The sequence below is a fragment of the Humulus lupulus genome, chromosome X (genome assembly GCF_963169125.1).
Source record: "Humulus lupulus chromosome X, drHumLupu1.1, whole genome shotgun sequence".
NCBI lineage: Eukaryota > Viridiplantae > Streptophyta > Magnoliopsida > Rosales > Cannabaceae > Humulus > Humulus lupulus.
In genome coordinates this window covers 62479442-62507257 of record NC_084802.1, presented here as the reverse complement: position 1 = coordinate 62507257, position 27816 = coordinate 62479442, and positions in this window count along the sequence as shown.

Genomic DNA, 27816 nt, shown 5'->3' with positions numbered 1-27816 from the left:
TTAATCTAAGAATGTAGACTCACATTTGGATCTTATTCTTGATTGATAAATAATCACCTTTGATCTTTGAAAATCTCTTCTAATCAATAAACAATTATAAAGTCTTTAGTGACCTCTTTATTTTAAAAAATATGCTCCCAAATTATAGCTAATTATTTCTTACCTTGATTCCAATTGATGTCCATGATCCAACCAAGATCACAAAGTCTCATTTCCTTGCCACACACGCCCAAGGTGTTCACACATACACGTCTAAATGGCACCTAACATCTTTTGCTAATAAAATAAACACTTGTTAAATTAATAAACAAACAATTAAACAATAATTATTAAACAAATAAATAGACAATTATTAAATTGTGTGACCAGATATTTAAATATACCCTCCTTAAAAAAATTTCCTCCTCGAAATTCAACTAACCAAACAACTCAGGGTATTGCTTTCTCATGTCTTCCCCAACTCCTAGGTTGCTTCTCTTGCCAAACCGTTATTCCACACGACCTTGACTAATGAAATCTTCTTGAATCTCAATTCATTGATTCCCCTTTCTAAGATTTACACTGGCTGCTCATCTTAGCTTAGGTCCTATCTTAACTCTAACGGTTTGTAACTCAACACATGGGATGGATCTGACATGTATTTTCGCAGCATAGAAATGTGAAAGACGTTATGTGTCTTAGATAGGGCTTGCGGTAAAGCTAAACGATAGGCCACCTACCCAACTTTGTCCAAACTCTCAAATGGATCTATTAATATTGGGCTTAGCTTACCCTTTTTCCCCAAGATGCATAACTCCCTTCATAGGCGACACTCGTAGAAACACATGGTCTTCTACTACGAACTCAATATCCCGTTGCTTTGGGTTTGCATAACTCTTCTCTCTACTTTGGGTAGTCAACATCCTTTTCCTGATCTTCTCCACTGCCTCACTAGCTTCCCTAATTGCTTTCGGACCCAAAAATTTCCTTTTACCCACTTCATCCTAATGAAGCGGTGACCTGCATTTCTGCCCGTATAGCTGTTGGGAATAGTGCCCTCAAAGCAATTGTAGTTGACAATGGTTTTAATGAAATGAATTATTGGATATATGTAGCTTATGTACTATATTATTATTAATAATATTAAGTAAATATTAGAAAATTCCCAGGTTCATCTATGTGGTCTCAATCTCATATTGGTATGAGAGGATAGAGATTGGGATAATGGACTTAAATAGTTCAAGTAAAATAAATTTGTGGAATCTTTAGATTAATTAGAGCTAGTATAGTCAACTAGTATTATGAATACATGTGACATAGGTCCGGGTTACTGGTGTAGCAGGACACTTTAGTGGAGGTAATTTGAACATTGAGAGTATGTAGAACTAGACCAGATGTGATTTGATAATACTTCTTTAAATACTGTTTCATAGTATTATAAAACACATCAACTGATGATCATATTCAAACTAATCTTAATCCTAAAGTTACTATGAACTCCTATATATGTCATTTGATCTTTTGATTCATGGGTTACAGTTTGTCAAAATGATCATGCTAAGAACTATTGTTTTGGGGACTCAATGATGTATATGGCTAGGGACATAGCTTAACAGATACGGAATATATACTTTTTCATAGATTGAATGATGTTTCCCTATTGGGTTGGCTTTTGGAATTGAAAGGGTTATTGACATCAAATTCATAATTAGATTATGAATTAACCTTCACTAGTAAAGTCAATGGTACACTAGGAATCAAGATATAATTAAAAAGGAAAATTGGTAATTTGATTCTCACTTAATTATGAATCATCTATAGAGGATTAATTTGTATATAATGATTATATCAATGGACACTTAATGGTTACAATAAAGTACTCAATAAATACATGTCTTTAATTCTCAAGAGTTTAGTTTCATATTTATAGTGGAGTAATCCTGAGATTAATAAATATGATTATTAAATCAAAGAGTCTTGGTTAATAATCTATTATTTATTGGAGCTTGGAATTATTGGTCCATAGGTCCCCGAGGCGACTCTATCAACACTATTCAAGGTAAAGAAATTGATTTTAATCAATTATTTTATTTAAATGATAAAGGATAAATATGGATGGTCAAAATTAGTTTTGATTATTATATTTATTTAATTAATAAATAAGATGATAATGAAAATTCGAATTTTGAATTTTGAAATTTAAGTTATCTTTTTCCTTAAAAAGATGATACCTTATTTGAATTTATAATTATTAATCAATTAAAATAAATATGTATGAAAAATCAAATCCTCTTATTTTAGGGAAGTGTTACATGCATAGGGTTTCCTGGACTGCCCTATGTGTGTACCACTACTGATAATGATCAGTTATTGGTTTTTTCATTTATTTAATTAATTAATAAAATATTTTGAAAATTGTTTTAAAATGGAATGTAAGACTTTGTCTTTAATTATTATTTATTTTATTATTATTAAGATAATCAATTTTATTTGATTACTATTATTATGATAATAATACCTAAATATTGAAGAATTTTTTTTTTAAAGAATCAGAAAAATTGATCACCTTTTCTCACAAAAGATAAACCTTTCTCTCTTGCCTAAAATCAAGAGTCTCATGTGTTCAGAATACTTTTGATTCACAATTTTTATTCTTGTTCTTTATGTACCCACCCACATCTTGAGGTGTAGAGAATGTCTTGGAAGATCTTGGTGTAAGTAGTCTAGCCAGGATAGGAAGATCGAATTATGTATATTATATTATTTAATAATATAATGTAATATTATATTATTGATGAATTATATGAGGTATAGAGAATGTTTATGTATGAATTAATGATGTTCTTAAGAGTTATATTATTTTATAATATAATGTAATATTACATTATTTTATAATATAATGTTTTAGATTAAATAAATGTGACAAAGACTGTCTCATATTTTAACAAATAATACAGAGTTACAATATTTAGATATATGTGAATATCCAAATCTGTAACATATTTGGTGTTACAAATTTGTAACTTCCAAATATTTCCAATTATTGTGTAGATTTGTAGTTACACAATATTGAGATGAATTTCTTAAAGCCATATGTGAAATGGTTGTTAGGGATATGATTTTAACCTCAATAATGTGTTTTGGGGGTTACAAAATCATTTGGGAGTGGATTGGAACCGTTTGGAAATACAACACATTTCAATGTGCTTAAATTGGCCAGTCCCCGCGGCCAGGAATGTTGGTGGTTGCGGCCTGGAGAACAGAGATCCGTGATACTCCTGGCCGCGACCACATGTGTTGATTGACCAATTTATTCAGTTTTTTCTAACCTTTTTGAACGACTCCAAAGACCTAAATAACTTCAAAATCTCATTTTTAATTCCATAAACATCCCATGAATCATTGGTAACAGCCATAGAGGTTGGTGGAATTTGAAATGCAAAGGGTGTCTCTAAACTCTATAAATAGGAGCCTAGTTGCTCACTTGTAAGACACAACATTTCTAGCCATTAGAGCACTTGGCTAGAAAACACCTAGAGGCTTGATTATTCCAGAAAGAAATTTCCAAAATCTATGAGAGATCCCTTAGTGCTTGAGTTAGGGGGAAATAAGCTTTTGGACAAAGGTTTCAAACCTTGTTCAAGTTGGTGATCCCCAACACTCTTCACTTTGGTAGAGTGAGTGAGCGTTGTTTGTTCTTTGTTCTTTGTTTCTTGTTCTTTTCTTTTATTCTATTGTTTTTCATCTTCATATTCTTCTTCTTTATTTATTTGTAATTGTTTTTTAGAGTTGTAATCTGTTCTTTTCTATTTGTTGCGCTATTTGTATCTTTTTGTTTAGAGTTTTATTCCTCCATTCTCTTCTTCTAATTCTTTTAATGTTTATTTGTATTTTCAGTCATAGAGTTGTAACACTTGTTGACTGATTTTTTGGTCAACTAACGCATAGTCAAAATAATTAATTAGAGAGCTTTCATTCAGATATTCAATGAACCATAAATAAGCCAAGAACCTAATAACTATGAGCAATGAATGATAAAATACACCAGCAATTATTGAGGTTCATCCCCAAGAAACAGTAATGGCCTACTTCCTCTTTAATTTGTATTGATCATTAAGGTTTACATAAGATGACTAGTGAAAACATGTACGATTCTAAGTTTAAAAACAATACAGAATGGTAGAAATCACTACTAAGTGTTCCTAACAGACTGGTCGGTATATTTCTGGTGCTGGTCGGTAGGCTAAAACTCTCCCCCCTTCCACAGTGGTGGAAGACTTGTATTTATACTGTCCCCAACACCTAGGAAGTTGCGCCTGCATCACAACTACTACAAAATATCCCTTCCTTTTTGCGGGTAGTTGCAGTCCTATTCTTTAGGAGTTTGACCAAGTTTTCAGGTGAACTATTAGGCGTGAGGAGGATGTAACTGGCTTCATCCGACCAGGTATACTGGGTTTCGTAGAGAGCATACCGAGCAACCTTTTTTCTAGTAAGCATACTGCACAACTGCTTTCCTGGTGAGCATACCGCACAATAATTGTTATTCATTTGGCAAGTGTGCTCTCTCCAGCTTGTTTGACTATTGGATGCATATGCCACATGTCAAGAATATGATGACATGTGCCCACAATATGATGACATGTGTCCAACCTTCATGCCATGTTAGATGTGTATATTTTTGGGATAACATTTGCCCCCCAAGTTTGCAATGGTGCTGAGCAGTATGTAAACTTTCCTTCTGGATACCACCCCGTCCAACCTGGTTGGGGGTATGTTCTCTTCACTATGTGGTATCTTCATTTAATAGGGTTGAAGACCTTTTCACTTCTTCAAGTTTGCAAGAAATTACTTTTCATTCTTTCCCGCCTCTTTTTGATACCATAAAGTGTCATAATGGCTTCTCTTAATAACTATACCATTAGATTGTGCGGTTACCGAATAGTGTCTGACGTGTTGGGCGGTTGAGGTGAAGTGACTGGAAGGACGTGCTGGGTGGTGTGCTGACATGTCTGGGGAGACGTGCTTCCAGAAGTTGAAGGGATGTCTCATCAATGCTCACAGGAGGAGGTAGAGCGTTGTACCTGGACTATAAATAGCTTCCTTCTCTTTTAACTTCAATTTTTACAATCTCTTCTCCTTTCAAACTTGCCAAACACTCAGAACTTCCCTCTTTGTGAACTTCGAATTTTTACACCGACCAGTGCCCAGCCTGTGATCATTGAAGCTTTTTGGCTCGTGTTACCCTCGCAGACCTACTACCAGTAAGTTCTTCTTTTTCCTCCTTGGTATATCTATGATTTATGTGAAAATACTTCTGTTTTTCTCTGTGGCCGTGGGTTTTGTTTTTGCCAAAACCTTGGATTTCTTACATAAATGTTGTTTGAATCAGTAAATAAAAAACTGCTTTGAGTTGCTCTTGTAATGGGTAATCTGTTTTATTTTGTGATTTTACAAAAACCCACTTTTTTAGGGCCCATTTTGGTAAATTTATGTTCGGTGTTCTTGAAAAACACCAAGAACAGCTCTCTGATAAATTTTTGTAAACCCTTCATTTTCTTGGTTTCCTTCACTTTTGATCTTGTCTTCTTGCTGAGCGGTATATTGTGCCGTGTTTACTCCTAAGCTGGTCGGTATACCCTATGACAATTACATCGATAGGTGCTGTTCGGTGCTCTCACCTCATTTTCCCCCTTTTTCTTGTGTCCGCAGACTACTCATGGGAGGTGATCACCGAACTCCATCATTGTGTCTTCCATTACAATAGCTCGTACCAAAAAGACAACTCGAGGCCCAAAAGAAGAAAATCCTCGCGTGGCACGGTGTGCTACTGGAGGGGATCCCAGGGAGGCATCAACCCCCGAGGAGGAGCCTAGTGGCTCGGGACAGTAAGAAGATTCTGAAACCGAGTATGCTACGGAGATTTATACTGAGGCATCCCTAAACCCATTGGCTAAGAATGAAGAGGGTCCTCTCTATGTTGCTCCTGCTAGTACTATTTCCATTAAACAAATACAGAATGTGAAGGGACATTTTAAGCTACAGGGTGTATCCGTCATCAAGCCTCATGCATGTCAGACTGCCAATGACCCCGGGGCCCAATTTTGTGCCTGGAGACGATTCCGTATGACTGCTAGAGCCACTCTCCCCCTTCATCCATACTTTCAGAGTGTGGCTGATTATTTTGGGATTTGCCCAACCCAGATCAGTCCCAAAGGCATTAAGTTTCTTTCCTCCCTTTATGTATTGTACAAATCCTTAGATTGGTCAACACCTTCTGCCCACAAAATTAATTACCACTTTGACCTCAAATCTAGTCCCCGGCAAGGCCGCTCGGGGTATTTCTATTTTAGCCATAGGGATTCCAATATTTCCCTAGCCAATACAGACATCATCTCCAAAGTTAGGGAGTATGCCAACCAGTACTTTCTCACTGAAAATATTGCTGCCACCCACCTATCTTTTCAACGAAATGGTTGCTTTAGCTGTCCGGCCCTTACTCGGGAGATGGCTAAACAGGCTCATAGACTGGCTACCATGAACCCTGACTTTAAAGATATGGCGGCTCTGACCACCATAGAGAAATTAACCAATGCTAGGATTTACCCTAATCCAGAGGCACAAGCTAAGGGTGCTACCCCTACTAGACAGTCGCCTAGGAAGCACCCACCCAGTACTAAGTCACCCAGTTCTCTGCCATCTAAAAAACAAACCAGGCTATCTGTACCTCTGATTAGACCTTGCGTGGCACACCGAACAAGAACCTCGGCAGGGGTCGTCATCCGAGAACCTGTTGAGCATAGTGCTCCAAAAGCTCCCACTTCCCCCCAATCTGAAAGAGGAAGTACATTGAAGTGGAGCATTTAAACTCAAGCTCCTCAGACAGTGATGAGGATGTACTACCCGTAGCAGCCAGCTGCTCGGGGGGGGGGGGGGACGAAGAGGGTGATTTCACTCTCTTTATATAGCTTTCTTTGCATTCTTTCGTAATTTTCTGCTTGTTCCAACGCTGCTCTCGGTGCCTTACTAAACTTTTATTTTGATTTGCAGATATGTTGTCTGTGCTCTTTAATAAATTTGCTCAGAAGCATGCCACTGGTCCAAGCAGTGAGGCTACTCCATCCAAACACCAAAAGACAGCTAGGACAATTGAACAGACTCCTTCTCAGAAAAGGTCGCAGTCGCAGACTCCGATTTGCAAATCTACCAATGGCAAGGAACCTCAGACTGAGGAGGTTACTCAATCATCCCCTGCGCAAAGGTCTAGCCCCCCAAGTAGAGTCCCAAAGGGTACTACTGGGGACCATGCCGAGGAGATTCATGGACCTTTAAAGAAGGCCTTAGCCATTCATCAAGGCCACGAAAAAAGGGTGTCCTCTACCCAATCTGACTTCTTGACTAATCTTAGTACCAAATCCTTGGAGTATATCACTAGTACTAGCCTCTAGGATGTTGTTAGGGTAAGTATTTGGCCTTCTTGGAGCTAATTGATTTTCCTTGTCTATTACTTGTTCTCAGTTTCCTTATTTCATGTTGCAGGGTATGTTAGTCCTTAGCTATGCTCATTATCATGCCAAAGGGGCGAGCAAGCAGGTGATTGGCTTGGTGAAGGAGTCTGAAGACAAAACCTTGCAAGTTAATGAGTTGTCCGAACAAGTTCAGAATCTTCAATGGACCTTTGAGAAGGTTCCTAAGGAAAATGAGACTCTTAAATATGTTGGCGAGCAGAGGAACCTTGATGTTAACCAGTTGGAGGGGAGGATCGAAGAGCTGAAGGAAAAGATTGCTGTTGTTGAAAAGGCCGCCTAGGAAAAGGAGGACAGACTAGCAAAGGCTCTTGAGCAAGAAAAATCTGATCAGGCTACCGATGCTAAGGCTTTGGAGGATTTTGGCCTGAGCACTTTCTTTGATTTTTGGGTTCGTAACAAAATAGCGGACTTCAGTTATTTGGGAGAGGCTTACGATGAGCTCATGTAGTACTGCATTGAGCAGGAGAAGAATGAGGCTCCGGCTGTACTTACCGAGCAGCTTCCAGTCTCCAAGCCAGAGACTATTGAGCCACCAACTGAGCCAGTCATCATAGCTCCTGAAGAGGATGTCTTGCCATTCGACCCAAGTTCTTCAACTAAGGCTCCAACTCCTATGGACCAGTCCAGCAATCTCCCAGCCAAAACTCCTTTTGTTGAGCCCTAGCAACACATCCCTGACTCTTGAAAACTCTATCTGAACAAAAGTGGCTGAGCTGAGCAATCTTTATGCTCGCGCTTTCATTTTCCTTTTGTTGAAACATCAATTGAGTCGAGCAGCTTTTAATCTCGAGTGCCTTTTGACACATGTCTATATGATATTTTTATTTGGGTATGTATCTGCTCGTACTTTATTTTTCATTAGTACTCGGTGTATACTGATTTTTTGGAGTTATGCGGCTCTATTTGGAGTTGTGTGACTCTGTCTGTTGATCAGAGCTAATCAATTTTTTCAAACGAGTTGTAAACAATACTGTTCAACCCTATCTATAGAAAATATTTTATGGCTCTTTTTGTTGCCTGGTATACCGAGCAACGTGCAAGCACTTTAACATTTATAAACATTAATGTTTCTCATTCCTTTTAATTACGTGCTTTTTTTTTCTCTTCTTGTCGAGCAGGATTCATAACTTTTGGGTTATCTGCTTGGTCACTTGCTAATTGACCAGAGCTATTCGGAATAACCTATTCGGGCCCACTTGGGTTTGCCAAAACCTGCAAAGGTTTTCATACACTGCCGACAATCCGTGATGTAATTCACTAGTTTGCATGATAATCATTGTAAAAATAAAGATTAACCATACACGCTGCATCGCTACAAAGTAGTTTACATTCATAAACATTAATTATTACAATAAATGGAAAAATCGTGCCTGTGTATAATTAATAAAACTAATTTTGGCTGGTCAGTGGTAAGGGCAATCGTGCCTGTACTGGCCAATCAACGATCACTTAAAAGCAATCTTATTGGTAGTACTTCCTTAGGTGTTCCCCATTCCAATAGCGCGGGATAGGTACTACTTGGAGATCTTGGTTATACCATGCTAGCTTGTATGTGCCGGGTGGTACTATCTCTGTAACCTGGTAAGGGCCTTCCTAGCTGGGGCATAGTACTCCTGCTGAAGCATCTCGAGTTTCTAGGAATATTCTTCGTAAGACTATGTCTCCTATGTCAAATTTTCATTCCTTAACTCTAGAATTGAAGTACTGGGCAACTTTTTGCTGATGGGCAACCATGCGTATGTTGGATTTTTCGCGTCTTTCTTCAATTAGGTCTAATGATTCAGCTAACAGTTGGTGATTACCATCCTGGTCGTATGTCGTGCAGCTGTGAGACAGTGGAGTCACCTCTATGGGCAGCATCACTTCATACCCGTATGTAAGTGCAAAAGGGGTATCTCAAGTAGCTGTTTGCTCGGTAGTCCTATAGGACCATAATACTTCAGGTAGTTTCTTAGGCCAGTTGCGCTTAGCCTCTTCTAAATGCTTCTTCAGAGTGTCTTTGAGAGTCTTGTTAATTGCTTCTACCTGTCCATTTGCTTGTGGGTGTGAGATTGCTGAGAAGCTTTTCGTGATGCCATGTCTAGTGTAGAAAGTAGTAAATAACTGGTTGTCAAATTGCGTGCCATTGTTGACACTAATTTGTGGGGTAGACCAAACCTACAAATTATATTCTTTACCACAAAGTCCAATACTTGCTTGGAAGTGATTGTTACCAACGGCTCAGCCTCCGTTCATTTGGTAAAGTAGTCCACTGCTACTACCGCGTACTGTACCCCCCCCTTTCCTTTTGGCAACTGACCAATAAGGTCGATCCCCCAAATGGCAAAGGACCATGGACTTTACATCTATGTTAGTTCATTTGGGGCTGCTCGGGGGATTTTTGCAAATCTCTTACACATGTCACATTTTCGAACATGAGATATGGAGTCCTCATTCATAGTTGGCTAGAAGTAGCCTTGCCTTAGAATTTTCTTAGATAGACTCTGCCCCCCAGCATGATTCCCACAGAAACCCTCATGTACCTCTTCAAGAAGTCGTCCTGATTCTGTTTGGTTGACGCACCTGAGCAATGGCATGGAAAATCATCTTCTGTACATGACCCTGTCCAGGATGAGGTACCGAGCAGATTTCCTTATCAATTTTCTAGACTTGTTACGACTATTGGGCAGGATTCTGTGCTCTAGATAAGCTGCAATCAGGGTCATCCAGGAAGGAGTGCTGTCTATTTGAAGGACTGGTTCTAGATGGTTGATACTGGGTTGGTCTAGATACTCAATGGGGACCAACTTGGCTTTGTCCACCACGGCATTGCTGGCCAGCCTAGCTAGTGCATTTGCCGTGACATTTTGTTATCTAGGTATCTGCCGAATGGTATATCTATTAATCTAAGCAAGAAAATCTTTGATTTTACTGAGATAGACCATCATTTTCTCTTCCTGAGCAACGTATTCTCCAAGGACATGGTTGACAACTAGTTGTGAGTCACTATATATCTTCAAGGATTCATTTTTCACTTCTTCAGCTAATCTTAGGCCCCCAATTAGTGTTTCGTATTCTGCTTCGTTATTAGATGCCTCAAATCCAAAACGAAGTGCACAATGGATGTGTTGCCCTCCGGGGGTGATTAGAGTGAGACCTGCTCCAGACAACTGGTCGGTAGACGAGCCATCTACGTGTAGTTTCCAGGCTTGTTGTTTTTTTTTTCTTCAGAATCAATAGTGCTGGATTCTGGGTATCTGACATTCTGCGCAACATTCATCCTGCGCGGTAGCCCAGACTCGGATGACTGTTCGACTATGACTCCGTCTGGTTCTGGTACTCTGGTACACTCAGCTATAAAATCTACAAGAGCCTGGCCTTTAACTGCTGTTTAGGGCAGGTAGGTAATCTCATACTATCTGAGCTCTATAGACTATTTGAGCAACCGAACAGAGGTGTCTGGCTTTTGCAAGACATAGCATAGTGGTTGGTCGGTAAGAACCTTGATGGGATGCACTTGGAAGTATGGGCGAAGTTTTCTCGACAACAGGAGCACGTAGTAAGTTAATTTTTCAATTAGAGGATACCTGCTCTCGGCTCTGACCAGCCTCTTACTGACATAGTAGACTGGATGCCGGATCTTGTTTTCTTCTCTGACCAAGACTACACTAATAGCATGTTGAGTTATTGCTAGGTATATGCATAGTTCTTCACCCTCCAAAGGTTTTGAAAGGATTGGGGGTTGTGCCAGCTACTACTTTAGAGCTTGGAAGGCTTGTTCGCACTCTTCAGTCCATTCAAATTTCTTTGTTCCTCTGAGGATATTAAAAAACGGAATACATCTACAATTAATTTAGACTCAAATCTGCTAAGAGCTGCTATGCGTCCTGTTAGGCTCTGCACGTCTTTGATCCTGGCTGGTGAGGGCATATCCAGCAGTGCTTTTATCTCGTGGTTTGCTTCTATTCCCTTGGAGTTCACTATGAACCCGAAAAAATTTCCCGACCCCACAACAAGTCCTCAATGTGCCCCATAGTCCGTTTGGATTTTACCAACATATCGTCCACGTAAACTTCCACGTTATTCCCTATTTGGTCCTTGAACATACGGCTTACCAGACACTGATATGTTGCTCCAACATTTTTCAGGTTGAACGACATTACTCTGTAGCAGTACAACCCCGCATTCGTGCGAAAACTTGTATGCTCCTGGTCGGGTGGATGCATTCTTATTTGGTTGTACCCCGAGTAGGCATCCATGAAGGTTAAAATTTCATGGTCGGCTGTAGCGTCCACCAGTTGGTCAATTCTTGGAAGTGGGAAGCAGTCCTGGGGGCATGCTTTATTCAAATCTGTAAAATCTATGCATACCCTCCACTTGTTCTTAGGTTGTGGTACCAATACGCGATTGGAAATCCATACAGGATAAAAAGATTCCCTGATAAAGTTTTTATTTCGGAGCTTCTCCACTTCCTCCTTTAATGCTTTTTCCCTCGTCTGATCTAGTAACCTCCTTTTTTGTTGTACGGGCTTGAAGTGTTTTGTGTCAATGTTGAGGGCATGGCTTATAATGGTTGGGCAGATCCCCACCATGTCATCATGTGACCAGGAAAATACATCCTGGTTGTCCCATAGGAACTGGATCAAAGCAGATCTTATGTTCTTGGACAACCTTTTCCCTACCATGACAACCCTAGTCGGCTAATTTGGATCAAGTGGGACCTCTTCTAATTCTTTGACTGGACCCACCCCTTTATCAGTATCCCCAAAACAAGGGTCTATGTCGTCTCCCCCGCTTTGGGCTGCATCCTATTTTTGGTGACTGGGCCCTGATGAATTATAACATTCTCTGGCCACTAGTTGGTTCCCTTTAAGACATCCTACACCTGCGCGGGTTGGGAGTTTGAGTAATAAGTGGAAAACCAAGGTGACTTCTCGGAGGTCATACAGGGCCGGTCGGCATATCATGGCATTGTACAGAGAGGGAATGTTAATTACCATGAACAAAGCCATTACTGTGTTGCTTTTAGGTGTCGTCCCTACAGTTAAGGGCAACCTTATGCTTCTTGTAGGGGCCATATCGTTCCCAATAAACCCATACAATAGCTGCTCGCATGGTTCCAAGTCTCTAATTCTTAAATTCATGCTCTCTTGGGTATTCTTGAATAGAATGTTGGCAGATGAGCCGTGAGCAATCATTGTCCGAGCCACGATCATGTTGGCGATTTGCACCTCTACCACCAAAGGGTCATTATGCGGATGATGTACGGGACTTGAGTCTTCCGCACTGAATGTGATGGGTTCATATTCGTATCCAGATTGTTTGGGAGTATGGTCCTGGACAGCCAGTACATCTTCCTCTCGCTCGTGTCTAAGGGAGGGGACATATCTTTCTCAGGCCTTGCCGCTGTTACCGGCCAAATGTGGTCCTCCACAGATCATATCTAGCCGGTCAACAACTGGTGGTGGTAGGAGTGGTTGATTCCTTTGATACTGTTGGGGAGGCTGTTTCTGAGGAGGTTGTTGAAGCTGTGGGTCGGTGGTTGGTCGTACATACATCTTTAGATGAGCATTATTCTGCTGAATGAGGAATTATATTTCCTCTTTTAGGTGATTTCACTCATTGGTTTCATGATCGTAGTCATTGTGAAACTGACAAAATGTATTCATATCTCGTTTACTAGCATCTTTCCTTAATGGTGGTGATCTCCTGTAAGGTACTATTACCTAGGTGGCATTGAAAACATCTGCTCGGGACTCCATTAGGATAGTGTAAGTAGTAAATTTGGGCACGTATTCTCGCGGTTTTGGCTACTTGGTGGTCTTAGGCTTCTTATTATCATTCTAGTTACCGATACCCCCAGCTCCGTTATCGTGTTTGATATTCTTGCCCCCATTTTTACTTCCTTTTGCAGGGTTGGTGGTGTTCCCAGCACTTTTTTTCTCCTGCTCGGCAGTTGCCTGGGTAGGATTATCCACCTTCCGTTCAGCTTCCTCTAGCTTGATAAATTATTCTGCCCTATCAAGGAATTCTTGAGTGGTGTGGAATGACTTCCTCTTCAAGGTCCCTTTGTTTTATGTCCACCAAATCATTTGGCTCGACTGGAAGGGGCATTGCTGAGGAGAACTTAGAATAGAATATGCGGACAAAACCATCCCATGACGTGATTGATCCTGGTCGTAGCTTGAAAAACCATTGCTAGGCAGTAACTGACAGGGTGGCTAGGAAGATCCTGCACCTAGCATCATCCTGAGCCCCCTGGAGGTCAGTTTGCAACTCAAAGTTGTGTATGTGGGATACTGGGTCTTCCCGCCCAGTATACATTTTCCATGTTGGCATCTTGAATTTAACGGGTATGGGCAGCTGATTAATGCATTCTGAAAATGGGGAACCTCTTTGGCTTTTTGTTTTAATATCTGTTAATTTGGGGGCTATCAAGTCCCTCAATAATTGGGTTAATAGGTCCAATTAGGCCTAGATGTTAGAGTCTACAGCTACCAGGGGCTGTGCTACATTGCAGACCTCATCCATTCTTGGGTCCCGAACAAGCTTAGGCGAAGCTACATTTTTTGAGTCCCAATTTTCCCTTCTACGATTAAGAGCATCTAGAAGGTCTTCACCTCCCATTGGACCCATTCGATTGAAAATAGAGTTTGGTCGAGGCCTGCCCCAGCATTTTGACTGTCTGCTCTTCCTGGTACTGGAGGTACTCCCTGGAACACTCCACCTTGGGGTGGTTGGTTGTTAGTGATTTCCTGCCCTTGTGGGACAAACGGTCCTTTGGGCTGGTTACCCCCTGACCTTTGTTATTATGCTAGCGAACTTGGTTGGCTGCCTGATCTTGATCATACCCATCAACATACTGGGGTCTTAATGCACTACTAACTTCTGGCTCCTCCCTTCTGGATCTTGGTCGATACTCTTGCTGTTGTCTGTATCGACCAGGTTGTTGCTGGTAGTTATGGGGTTGATCGCTCATATTTTGTGCTGACATTCAGTGGTGGCCATCCTGACTCGCAACATCCGAATTTCTTTCTCAGCAACTTCCTTGAGATCTTGGCCAAAAATTCCTTGCTCGGTCCTGCCCCATGTAGTGCCCAGGAAGGACCTGTTCATCAACTAGCAGGGGATGTGTATTATTGTTGCCTTGGGCCCCTTGACCAAATCGATGACTCCTAGTCAGACCATGATTTCCTTACGGGGGCTGAGTTTCTGGTCCGTGCATGACACCTTCACCTAAACCAAAGACATAAGGACGTTGCTGGTTATGGGCAGCAGTTCCAGCTACAGTCCCCACACCTTGGGTTTGCTGCTATTGCATGTAATTGCGAATAGATTCAGCAGCCTCCCTTGTCCAGCGTTCCATATCCTCTTGTCGGGCCTGTATCTCCCGTGCATGCCAGTCCATCCACTCTAGAAAATCCTTGCGTGCTTCTTGAATGCCTCGTTAATTGCCTGCTGGGCAGTGGCCCGCCCCTAATTCATAGTAGCAAGTTGATCCTGCATTTGTCCCAAGGCCTCTCTCATTTTTTTTATCTCGAGATCGAACCCTTTAATATCTACATAGGGCTCATGCCATCCGGGACCCTAGCCCTTGGTCCTTCCTGGTCGGTAGCCCTTGCAGCACCTCCACCTGAAGTTCCTGTATGGGTGATTCCAGTAGAAGCGGCAGCTCTACACCCTGGTTGAGCGGGCTCAACAGTTTGTCCCCCAACACCAAATGGGTTCCTAGGCAATAAGTTTCCTTGTTTCCCATTCAAATTTCTCAATTAAGGTACTTGACGAGAGGTATCAACCTCGGGTTCTGGAGGTTCTTGGCTTGACCTTCGGGTTGAGACCACCATCCTTGCGATAACAAAAATCTAATGTGATTGTCTTGAGCTCAACTCTCAATGAAAGCACCAAAATGTTGACTAGTTTTTTGGTCAACTAACGCGGAGTTAAAATAATTAATTAGAGAGCTTTTTTTCAGACAATTAATGAACCATAAATAAGTTAAGAACCTAATAATTATGAGCAATGAATGATAAAAGACACCAGCAATTATAGAGGTTCGGCCCCAAGAAACGGTAATGGCCTATGTCCTCTTTAATTTGTATTGATCTTTAAGGTTTACACAAGATGACCAGCGAAAATAAGTATGATTCTAAGTGTAAAAACAATACAGAATGGCAGAAATCACTGCTAAGTGTTCCTAACAGGCTGGTCAGTATATTTCTGGTGCTGGTCGGTAGGCTAAAAATCTCCCCTTCTTCCACAGTACTGAAAGAATTGTATTTATACTATCCCCAACGCCCAAGAGGTTGCGCCTGCATTGTAACTGCTACAAAATATCCCTTCCTTTTTGCGGGTAGTTGTAGTCCTATTCTTCAGGAGTTTGACTGAGTTTTTAGGTGAACTGTTAGGCGTGAGGAGGATGTAGGTGACTTCATCCGACTAGGTGTACCAAATTTCCTGGAGAGCATACTGTGCAGCCTTTTTTCTGGTAAACATACAGCGCAGCTACTTTCCTAGTGAGCATACAGTGCAGTAATTGTTATTCATTTGGCAAGTGTGCTTTCACCTGCTTGTTTGACTGTTGGATGCCGATGCCACGTGTCAAGAATATGATGACACGTGCCCACAATATGATGCCACGTGTCCAACCTTCATGCCATGTCAACTGTGTATATTTTTGGGATAACGACACAATTTAATCAATATTATTTATTTGTATTGTTTTGTCTAGAGTTGTAATATTCCTTACCAATTTCTATTGAAATAACATATATTTTCCTAACATTAAGTTCTTAAATTTTCTAGATATACAAAAATTGTAAGCCATTTTGGGGCATAGGAATTTTGTAATTTGTTCTCTCTTAAATTTTTGGATAAATTCTGTTATGGCCCAAGCCCCCAGCACGAACCTCGAGGCTCGAGCTGCTGCCCCGACCATGCCCATGGCGCGTACCCCTGTGCCTGAGTTCGTGCGCGCCCCTGTGCCCTAGTCCGCGCAACCACCACCCATGTGTGTCGCAGCCACTGCTCGTGTGCACCGCGCCCACCGCCCAAAGCTTGTTAGCCCGCCCCTAGGCTGGCCAAGCACCAAAGTAGTTATCCATTGGGTTTTTTATTTCAAATTTAAATCTCTAATTGAAAATTATTTTATTTTGAATTAATTGTTTAAAAGCCAAAATTCAAATTGGGACTAAATAACTAATTTGGTATTAAAAATCATAGTTTAATAATTCTCAAAATTGTTTAAGATAATTAAAAAGTTATTTTTTAATTCAAAATGAAAATGGTAATGACCCAAAGACTAAAATGGAAGGTCAAAGATCAAAGGAGTTGCTCTTCATTATGCCTTAGTTAGTCTATTTTTATTTTTTTTGTATTTTTTGCAAGTGTTGTAATTTTCTAGAAATACCAAAAGCACCAAACTCGCATTTATTTATTTATTTGCTTGAACATGATTAAGTTGTTTAATACTTTATCATGCATTATAACATGCCATCCATATTACCCACACAGTACATATAAAGCATGCATCTATTTTATTTAGAAACATGCTTAGGATTGATTATATGTTTTTATTTGATAATTCATATAATTAATTTAGTCTTAAATTAGTTATGATGGTAAATCAAATTTAAAAGTTGTTTATTTTCTTATTTAATAAAATTATTTTATTAAAATAAATTGTATTCTACTTAAAAAGAAAAAATAAAATTAATCTAGGGCACAATATTTTAGTTCATAATTGGATTAGTATTTATTAGAATATCATTTGGTAGTTTTATAATTAAATTGAAAATATTGATTTTGAGAAAAATACATTCTTTTAAAATAGTGAGTAAGAGAGGGAATTAAGACAATAAGTCCCATGGTCTCAATTATTGGTTGAACACCGAGGGCATAGGAAGGGCCTCATGTCGCCTCTGTTTATGGCCTCCCTAAGGAAAGACTTTCGTATATGTTTATTTTATCTCAAGGTTGACTTCTCCTACGAGAATAAAATCAGTGATGTATTTCAAGTTTGACTGGCCCTAAGGCACACTCTTGAGTTAAGTCATTAATAAAAAAATAATGGGTTACACTCCGAAGATGTATCTGGGCTTTTGAGCACGAATAGTACATCTTGACCAAACTAACGGTAATTCATAAGTCAAAAGAGAAAAAGGAGTTCCTTTTAAGTTTTCACTTATGGAGTTAAGATCTTGTCTCAAGGTCAATTTGTAATTAGTCTGACCTACCCCAAGGCTGGTCCATTAATTTTCAAATTAATCTATCGTGGACTAGTAACTATTTTTTTTGTGTTATTTTATGTGTTGCATTCATGTATCATGTTTACTATTTAAAATATAAACTGATATTTATTATATGCATTAATTGATTATATTTTATTTATTTATTTTTCAGCAATATGTCCAATCCAAACTATGTAACTACTTTACTTGCTAATGAGAAATTGACTGGTGATAACAACATGAAATAGAAATCGAACATGGACATTGTTTTGATATGTTAAAACCACATATTTTTCCTAAATGAGGAATGTCCTGGGGTTCTTGCTCTCACTGCTGCCAAAACTGATAGAGAAAAGTATGACAATTTCAATATATGTTTATGGTTGTCTTTATTTTCATTATGAACTAAATAATTTGTCTACGGTTATGATGCAGTCACTATGAGCCTCTATTAATATTTACGGTAATTGATTGATTTCTTCTTCATATATATAGTGAATTCGTTATTCAAGCTTAATCTTTGTAAATGATTGGCCATCTTTTGCTTGATTTGTATTTATAATTCAAGATCTAGGAAGGGAGAATCGTATATGCTAAGATTAAAGAATCATAATTATATATTGGATGAGAATACCTATATGAATTGTTTAGCTTTGGATTTTTATTCTTAATGCCTTTAACATGTTAGAATGATCATAAAGATGTAGAAAATCAATATGTTGATTGATTTTCTTATGCCTTGAGAAAGAATAGGAATTGTTCAGGTTTTTGCTATCACTATAGGAAGATAGATGATTCATGAAATTTGAAAATTATATTAATAGTGTTGATTAGTCAATGAAGTCAACTATCCTAGGTTTTTAACCTACTGAACTTAAATCTTTGTTTATTTATTTGCAATCTATTTCATTAGTTTCTTTGAATTCCAATAATTTTTATGTGTTACCAAAAAGGATTGAATTAAGAAAATGTTGATAATTAGTAATTAGTCTCTGTGGGATCGATACTTTACTTTCAATTTATTACTTGTTGTGATAGCGTTCACATGCGTTGTTAAAAATTACACAACAATACATTTTAATGGCGGTATATAATTTTGTTTGCATGATGTATATACAGTTTTTGAGTAATAATTTTGTAAGTGTTTTAGGTATATTATTTTTCAACTTAGTATATGTATATTGTGGTATGGTATATTATTTTTTTTAAATGATATTTACGTTCTATCTTGTTATATGTAATTGTGGTATATTTTTTTGTTAGCGTGGTATATACATTTTTCGAGTAATAATTTTTATAGTGTGGTTGGTATATTCTTTCCCAACTCAGTGTGTATGTTTTTTGTGGTATGGTATATCATTTTTTTTTTTGTAGATGTTATTTAATTTCTATCTTGTTATATATAATGGTGGTATATAATTTTGTCAACATCGTATATTCATTTTAATGGAGGTATATGTTGGGATGATGGCTTATGAACACAACAAGAATATTGTAATTTAAGAGAATTAATCAAATATACTAATATACACAAGGAAATTTCACTCTTTATGCATAATAGTGTCTATTATTACAAAAGAATACCACCACTATTAACTATTTCATTTTGATGCCAAACATTCTCCATCTACCAAAAATTCCCCTCCCATTATAGCAAGAACACCAAAACCTTCTCCATCTCTTCCTATCTCTTCTCTATCTCTCTCTCTCACAAATCCATCACCAAAACCCACGGTTATTGCCTAATTTCTTGCTGAAATCGTTGTTAACCATCTCCATGGGTAAGAAGATTTCTTATTTTTTGTGTTAGGTATTGTTTGTTTATTTTTTTTGGCTATTTCGAACAAATCAGAGCCCATATTGGTGTGTTTTTTTGGGTTTGTTAGAGAGATTTTGCGATATGCATTTTTCTGGGGTTTCTGCATTTTTTGCAACATTTTTGCTCAATAGGAGCTCGATAACAGCCCATAGGTGCTCGATACTATGTAGAAGACGGTTAAGTTTCGAGCTCGATGTTGCTCGATAGTGGCTCGATGATAGCTCGATAGGTGTAGAATTTATTTCTCGATGGTGCTCGATAGAAACTCAATATGCTTTCAATTGGAACCTAGACTATTTGGTTTAGTAATTTCTCTATGGGAGCTCGATAATATATAGATGGTGTAGGTTCTGTTAAGTTCTCGATGCTGCTTGATTGTGGCTTGATATATGTTTCTCGATTAGTGGTCGATAGGGGCTCGTTGAAATGTTTGGTTAGGGTTATGTTCGGTTTAAAAAATTGTCACTCAATGTAGGATCGACAGAGCTCAATGTAGGTTCGATTACAGCTCGATAAAGCTTGATAAATTTCTTTTTAAAACCTGAAAAAATTACTATTTTTTTAACAATTTTTTTTTCATCATAGGTTCCATTGTTTAAGATTTTGTATCTTATAATGGTGTTTGGGAAATAGAAGGGAGGAAATGGATTTTTAAGGATGCTCAACGCATAGTGATATCGATGAAGAATGGCGTAACGTACTTGCAACTTCTTGACATATTGCACAAAGAACTTTGTGTTGATAAAAAGATGTATGGTTTGAAATTGGAGGTTCCTTACACATGCGGCGACCACTGGTTTACACCTGTTCATGTTGAAAGTGATCTTGGTGTCCATGCATTCTTAAGAGTAACAGCAAAAGAAAGGATTGTCTTGTGTGTCACTCATGTTAAGAAGATTTTCATTTCCAATCCATATTCCACTCTCAGTCCCAGTTTTAATAAAGTTCGTAGTGAGGTGAGCACTTTTTTCTAGGAAGAGATCTTATGGGTGGACCTATGGGTACTATTGGTGTTCATCTTGTGCTTACTGTTGGACTAGAGGGAGATCCTGTGGGAGGTCCTATTGGTGACCTGAGGGACAACCAGTATGAATACGACCCCTATGTGAATGACGATCCAATAGCTAAATTTAATGATGTGTCAAGGTATGATTCAGAGGCATATTATAGTGCAGAAGTGTCTATTGACAAGTTTGATGATTTGCAAGTCGAACAAGTACAAGAATAGGGAGTACACCCAATTGCACAGGTGAACCTACCAAGTCAAGGAATCTGGATACCTGGGACCAACTCTAGTCATCCTGGTGGAACAAAAGGGAATGTTCCAATATTTTCAACAGAAGTTCAGAGAAGATGGAGTGCTCCCATGTTTACGAAAGAAGATATTATGGCCTCGGCTCGATCCCATACCTCTTATTCCGGTGCACCTCTCGGAGAAAATACTCTTTGAGAAGACTTTTGAGAACAAGATGTATTTGAATACCAAAGTGGCTCTCTTCACAATGAAGAATAATTTTGAGTTTGTGGTGAAGAAGTTTGGTACTGATGTGTGGTATATCACCTACAAGGATCCTGACTGTGGTTGGAGATTAATAGGGAAAAAAGTAGCGTGATCTTCCATGTTTGAGATCACTATTTACAATAGTGTACATACGTGCTCACTAGAAGTGCGACAGAAAGACGACCGTCAAGCAGCACCTTGGGTCATTGGGCACCTTATAAAGAATAAATATGCTACTGATGGCACTAGCTACATGGAAAACAACATAAAGGATGATATGAAGAAATCTTTTGTAATCGATATGAGTTATATGAAGGCATGGAGATGCAGAGAGAAGGCACTCGATTATGTTAGGAGGACACGTGAAGAATCCTAATCCAAGTTACCTTCTTACTTGCACATGTTGCAGCAACAGGTACAATAACTTATTTTGTCACAGAGGATGATCACTTTCTTTACTACTTCTTCTCACTTGGAGTTTGTAGAAGGGGATTTACATCACGTCGTCTTGTGATATGTGTGGATGGCACTTTCTTAAAGACAATGTATGGTGGCCACATGCTGTGTGTTGTTACATTGGATGCGAATAGCCACATTTATCGAATTGCGTTCGTGTTGGTGGGTAGTGAGAATCACAATTCTTGGAAGTATTTCATGATGAAATTGAAGGAAGTCATTGGAGTTGTTGATAATTTGGCTTTTGTATCAGATAGACATGCTAGCATTATTCATGCTCTTGAGGTCGTCTTCCCTGATACCTACCATGGTGCATGCTACCATCATATAAGTATGAATGTAATCGCTAAGTTCAAGACTGATCACTGTCACACGAAGATGTGGAATGCTGCATATGCATTTCGGAGGTCAAAATCTCACAACCTCTTTAACAATATAAAGCAAATGGATCCTGCCATAGGTCAATCTCCCGAGGGTATTGGCTTCAATAAGTGGACTCGTGCTTATTTTCCTAGGAATTGATACAATATAATGACAAGCAACTACGTCGAAAGCTTCAACAACAAAACCAGAGATGCAAGAACCTTCACAGTCACTAGTTTTGTCAAGTTCATTCATTTCACACTTCAGTCATGGTTTGGTGGGCGTAGTGATGAGGTAGAGAAGTGCACATCCAAATTATCACCACAAATGGTGAAAGATTTGGCAGATATTGCAGCTGATGCAAGGTACTTGAAAGTCCACAATCTTCGACAATTCAAATTTCATGTGGTAGACCCAGATGGTGATGGTGAAGTGAATTTGATGACCAAATCATGCTTTTGTGGCATGTTTTAGATTATAGGGATACCTTGTTTTCATGTAATGATTGTAGCCATCGACCGCGGTGTTAACATTTACTCACTGTGTTCCCCATTCTACACTACCGAGATGTGGAGGGAGTCGTATAAAGAAACAATTTACCCAATTGGCAACGAGGACAAGTGGATAGTTCCCGAGGACATAAATAATATGAAAGTTGGGGTATCCATTGAGAAACAACCAGTTGGTCGACTGAAGAAGAAAAAGGTAGGAAAAATGAAACCAAAACATTATCCATCGACATGCAAAGTGTTGTGCAAAGAGTGTAAGTGTAGTATATGTGGTGATGTTGGCCACAACGCGGCTTCATGAAAAGCTAGACAATAAACTATTTGTATCAATTTGGACGTGTTTTTATTATTAACTTTGCTTGGTTGCCCTTGTTTTTTTGCCAAATTCGGTGTAGCTCGATATAAACTTGATATGTTCGATTATAGCTCGAAGTGGGCTCGATAACAACTTGATAGAAGCTCGATAATTGCTTGGTGATAGACTTGTTAAAATGAATTTTAAAGCCAATTGTTTTCTTAGCTTGATGGCTACTCGATATTAGCTCGATTGCTGCTCGATAATAGCCTATTAAAATAAATTTAAAGTCAAATATGTATGTTGCTCGATAAAAACTTGATATAGCTTTGCAGCACTAGAGAAGAAAACAACATGCCCCATGGATTCATAAAATTCCTCCATCTGTGCGTCACTAATCACCGAGATATATAAATCATATATAGTGAATGTCCAACTAGAAATAGAAGCCTCAATGGCAAACTAATGAGACTGCTGATAGTTTTGGCACCAATATACATCCTAAACTCCTGACCAAGATGCTAAAAACTGTTGCTCGAGGCCGGTCACCATGGACATGACATCAACATCGCAAAATTTCCTTTCTTTGTTAGTACTGTTCTTGTAATGATCATATCTAGCAGCTATCACTTATGAGAACATCACATTAGTCATAACAGCACTCTGGCGATATGTCTTATGGAATAACTAATGACGCCTATGAAGCATGCGCTGTGCCAAATCAATATACTATAGAGAGAACACAGAAGAAAAAGTTAGCAAAAAGAACCATAAATGACTGAAATGTAGTTTGAAAAGCATGCATCGAGCCCATATCGAACCCTATCAAGCCATGTCGAGCTCCTATTGAGCTCATATCTAGCCAGTCCACACATTTAACATAAAAACCTGCCATGTTCCCCCATGTTGAGCTCATATTGAGCCCATATCGAACCCATATTAGGCTCCCCGTTGAGCTCTCAAACAATTCCTTCAAAGACTCTCCAAGTTCCCCATCGAGCCCTTATCGAGCTCATACAACCCCCCATTGAGCCATGTTGAGCTCCTATTAAGCTCCCATCAAGCTCATATCTTGTCAGTCCTCACATTTAACCTCAAAACCTACTATGTTCTCCCATGTCGAGCTCCTTTTGAGCTTATATCGAACCCCTATCGAACCATATCGAGATCCTATCGAGCTCCCCATCAAGCTCTCAAACAATTCCTTCAAATACTCTCCAAGTTCCCCATTAAGCCCCTATCGAGCTCCTATCGAGCTCATACAACCCCCATTGAGCCATGTCGAGCTCCTATTGAGATCATATCTAGCCAGTTCACACATTTAACTTCAAGACCTACCTTGTTACCCCATCGAGCTCATATCGAGCCCATAGAAAGTCTCATCGAGCTCATATCGAGCCCTTATCGAGCCAATCCAAACAGAACTTACAATTTTTAAAACATGATAGAATTTGTTAACATTTTAAATAAATAGGTTACCCCATCATCAAGCCACGACCGGGGTGTCTTCCACATTAGAAACCATGTTGGATTGTGACACCCTGTCTTCACATCCCTCAGAGTCTTATTGGGGATATCTCTAAGCATCCACTTGCAGAGTCTCCTATAATATATGACATCTAGCTTCTTGAGAGGGCCGAGCACCAATGTCTCCTCTATATCTGCAACTGCATCAGTGTGAGGTGTCTTCCTTGTTAATTGTAGTCCTCAAACCGTTCTAGTATGTGTATTCTCCTGTTAAACTGAACCTCATGCACCTCCTCATGGTTGACAATAATGACTCTTGGAGTCGTATCATCAGGTGTCACAACAATGGTGGGAGGAGTGGTTGGATCAAGTTCAAAGTCATTTGGAATATCCAGTGACTATGAATCTAAATCTTCTCTAGAGTCCCTCAGTCGTTCCTTAATAATTGTCAAGATCTGACTGACAGCGTCCATGGTCAGTAAATGGTTCTTCAACAGGGTCTCTTGTTGACCCTCAACTTTCTCCAACCTCTGCATCAACTCTTTGATATCGGCTAGAATGGGGGCTGGGGCTACAGAAGGGGCAGCGCAAGGGCTGGTAACCTCCTCTGCCTTAGGGACAGCATCATCAAAAATCTTTGCTGCCTGGGCAACCTGAGAAACTATCTCGACTACTTTCTCAAAATCCATGGCCGCCTCGTCCTCCCCCTCACACTCCTCAGGATCCTAGGCAAGCCCAGGATAAAGGGTAACATCTTCCAGAGTCAAGGAGCTGTAATAATCGACCTCTGATGGTTGGGGCTTCAACAACGAAAGGGCAATCAACTGCAAACAACATAAAGCATTGATTTAACTCAAATAATCATAAAAGATAAACATATATCTAAACATAACTACTTAACTTCAACCAAATATAACTTACATTGCTCTTCAATAAGATTGGTGAGAGGACAGACTTGATGAAATCCTTATTCTTCTGATGCGACCAACTAAGCATCCTCGGGACCATATTTACTGAGCTCACTATAAACTTCATCGCAAGCTGTGGATTGGCCTCATATGCCCAATAATCTAACGATGGGGCATAACCATAAAACCTATACTTCGACTCCTGATGCACCTTGCCATCCTTCTTCTTTTCATAGTAAGCTTTCTGACGCTGGATGTCCTTCTTACAAGAATTTAATAGCCTCTTGTAAGAGAACTTCCCCCATGGATAGCTGAAGAAGTAGTCTATGTTCTCAACCATCTCCAGTATATATCTCCATATATTCAACTTTCCCTCTATGGCATTTAGAACCCCCTCAACCAACAAACAGAGATCCAACTTGTACACATCTTCGACCACAGTACAAGTTTTGAAAGAATTCTCCAACTGTAGGAGCTTTACTTTCTCAGCATCATTGAAATACCCATTTATCAAGCGGTCACTGCTCACATGCTCATCCATCTCTGCTTGAGAAGGTGCATAACTAAAATTCAACCCTATCACCAGAGAAAACTCTCCCACACCGAATCTGTAGGACTTGGAGCCCAGAAAGAAATGCACTTCATCTTCTTTTTTACATGATATTTTCCTCATCATTAGCTCATGTACAAAAACTCCTGAGAAATGAAACTACGTAGCCAAGAAGAGCTGCTTCAAAGAGGATTCCTTAGCCATTTCTATCAGGCCGAGCTCCATAAACCTTTTCTTAATATCAACCAAAGTCCTACCATGCCTATATGTGACTCGGCCAAGAAAGTGATCTTGAAACGGAACAAGCTTCAGAATTTGCATCGACCCATAAAAACAGAATGTTAAACAAAATCAGGCAAAAATTCAAACTTTTTTAAGAAAACTTAAGTAAACACTGTCATCATCCTCTATCGAGCAACAACATAACCCTATCAAGCCACTATTGAGAAACTATCGAGCCTATCTAGAAAATCATATTCTGTCTACATAAAGAACCATCGAGCATGTATCGAGCTACAATCGAGTCTATCGAGCAACATCATTCCTAAAACTATTGATACACTTTCGAGCTCCTATCGAGCAATTTACACTCATCATATCGAGCATGTATCGAACCATTCATAGTACCCTATGGAGCCTAATATTGAACCTATCGAGTAATTTACACTCATTCTATCGAGCTCATATTGAGCACCTATTAAACCATTCATACTACCCTATTGAGCCTACAATCGAACCAGTATCAAACCATTATTTCTGCCCTATCGAGCCTACAATCGAACCTATTGAGCAACTGGTTCAAACCCAGAAAAAAAATTGTACAATATTGACGAACCCATTCATTTCTACAGATCACAGAACCTACCTTGATTTCGATTAAATATGGAGTTTGGTATTGGAGATCTAACCTTTGATTTGATTGTCACCATGGGAGGAAATTGGAGTTGTCGGGTTCCAAAGGATTGTGTTGTCGTGGGTTGCCGGATATGCTCGATAGGGGTTGGGCTCGACAGAGGCTAAGGCTCGACAGAGGTTGGGGATCGATGGGGTTTGGGGCTTGACAAGGGTTGGGGATCAACGGGGTTGGGGCCCGATGGGGGTTGGGTTTGACGGGAAGTTTGGGTTTCTTGTGAGAGAGTGATTGAGAAAGAGAGAGACAGAAAGAGAGAGAGAAACCGAGAGTGTAGAGAGATGTAAAAAAAAATTGGTAGAAAAATGGGAGGGCTATTTTGGGTAAAAGGGAAATGTTTAGCATAAAAATGAAATAGTTAATAATGATGGTATTTGTTTTTGTTATTATTGACATTATTATGCATAAAGAGTGATATTTCCCTATACACAATGGAAGAATAACACAACTTAAGTCAAGGGAAAGAGATGACCTTTATTGAGAGAAATCCTAGTTACATAAAATCATAATTTTATGTTATCAAACAATGGAGATAAACTTGAAGGCTTGATACAATAGAATTTTTGTCCAAAAACTCTTTTCATTGCCTCCCATAAGAGATTTCTTGAAGCTACTACAGTGATGGAATGAGTCTTTGGATTAACAAGCCTTGGTCTTCAAACAATTCAAGATTTCTTGATGAAGATCTTGGAGAAAACTAATAATCGTTATGAGTTAGAGAGAGAGAGAGAGAGAGAGAGAGATTGGAGAGTGATCAATTTACCAAAATCTTAAACGAGCCCCTTAAATAGTGTAGGAATGGTCATTAGTGTTAACCAATGAAATTAGAGTATTTTGAAATAAGTTTTGTAGCCTAAATCACATAAATATATAGGTCTGTACGGACAACCCACGTGTCGTGTCACTTGTTAGGGCTATCGTAAGCCTGGCGATGCATCGCCTCTCAACAAGCGATGCAACGCTTATTGCAATAAATTTTGACCCCGTACATCGACCCAAACACACATCCAAAAGCTTCCAAACTATTTCGGTACTCTTATATACTCCAAAGAAATGTTTTGGACCCAAAAAGATAATTTTAAAGTGCCTACAACAAAAGTCAACCCACTTATGTTGAGTTTAGTGAAATCGTTATGGTTTCGCACCTCCTTGTGCATAACTAATGTCACTATACATTTAACCAATCCTAACAGTATATAGTTTTGTTAGCATTGTAAATAAATTTTTTGAGTAATAATATACCAATTTTATTTATGTCAAAAAAATTATGGTTATCATGGTATAATGATTTTTTATCTTATGTTATATAAAATACTATGGTACGT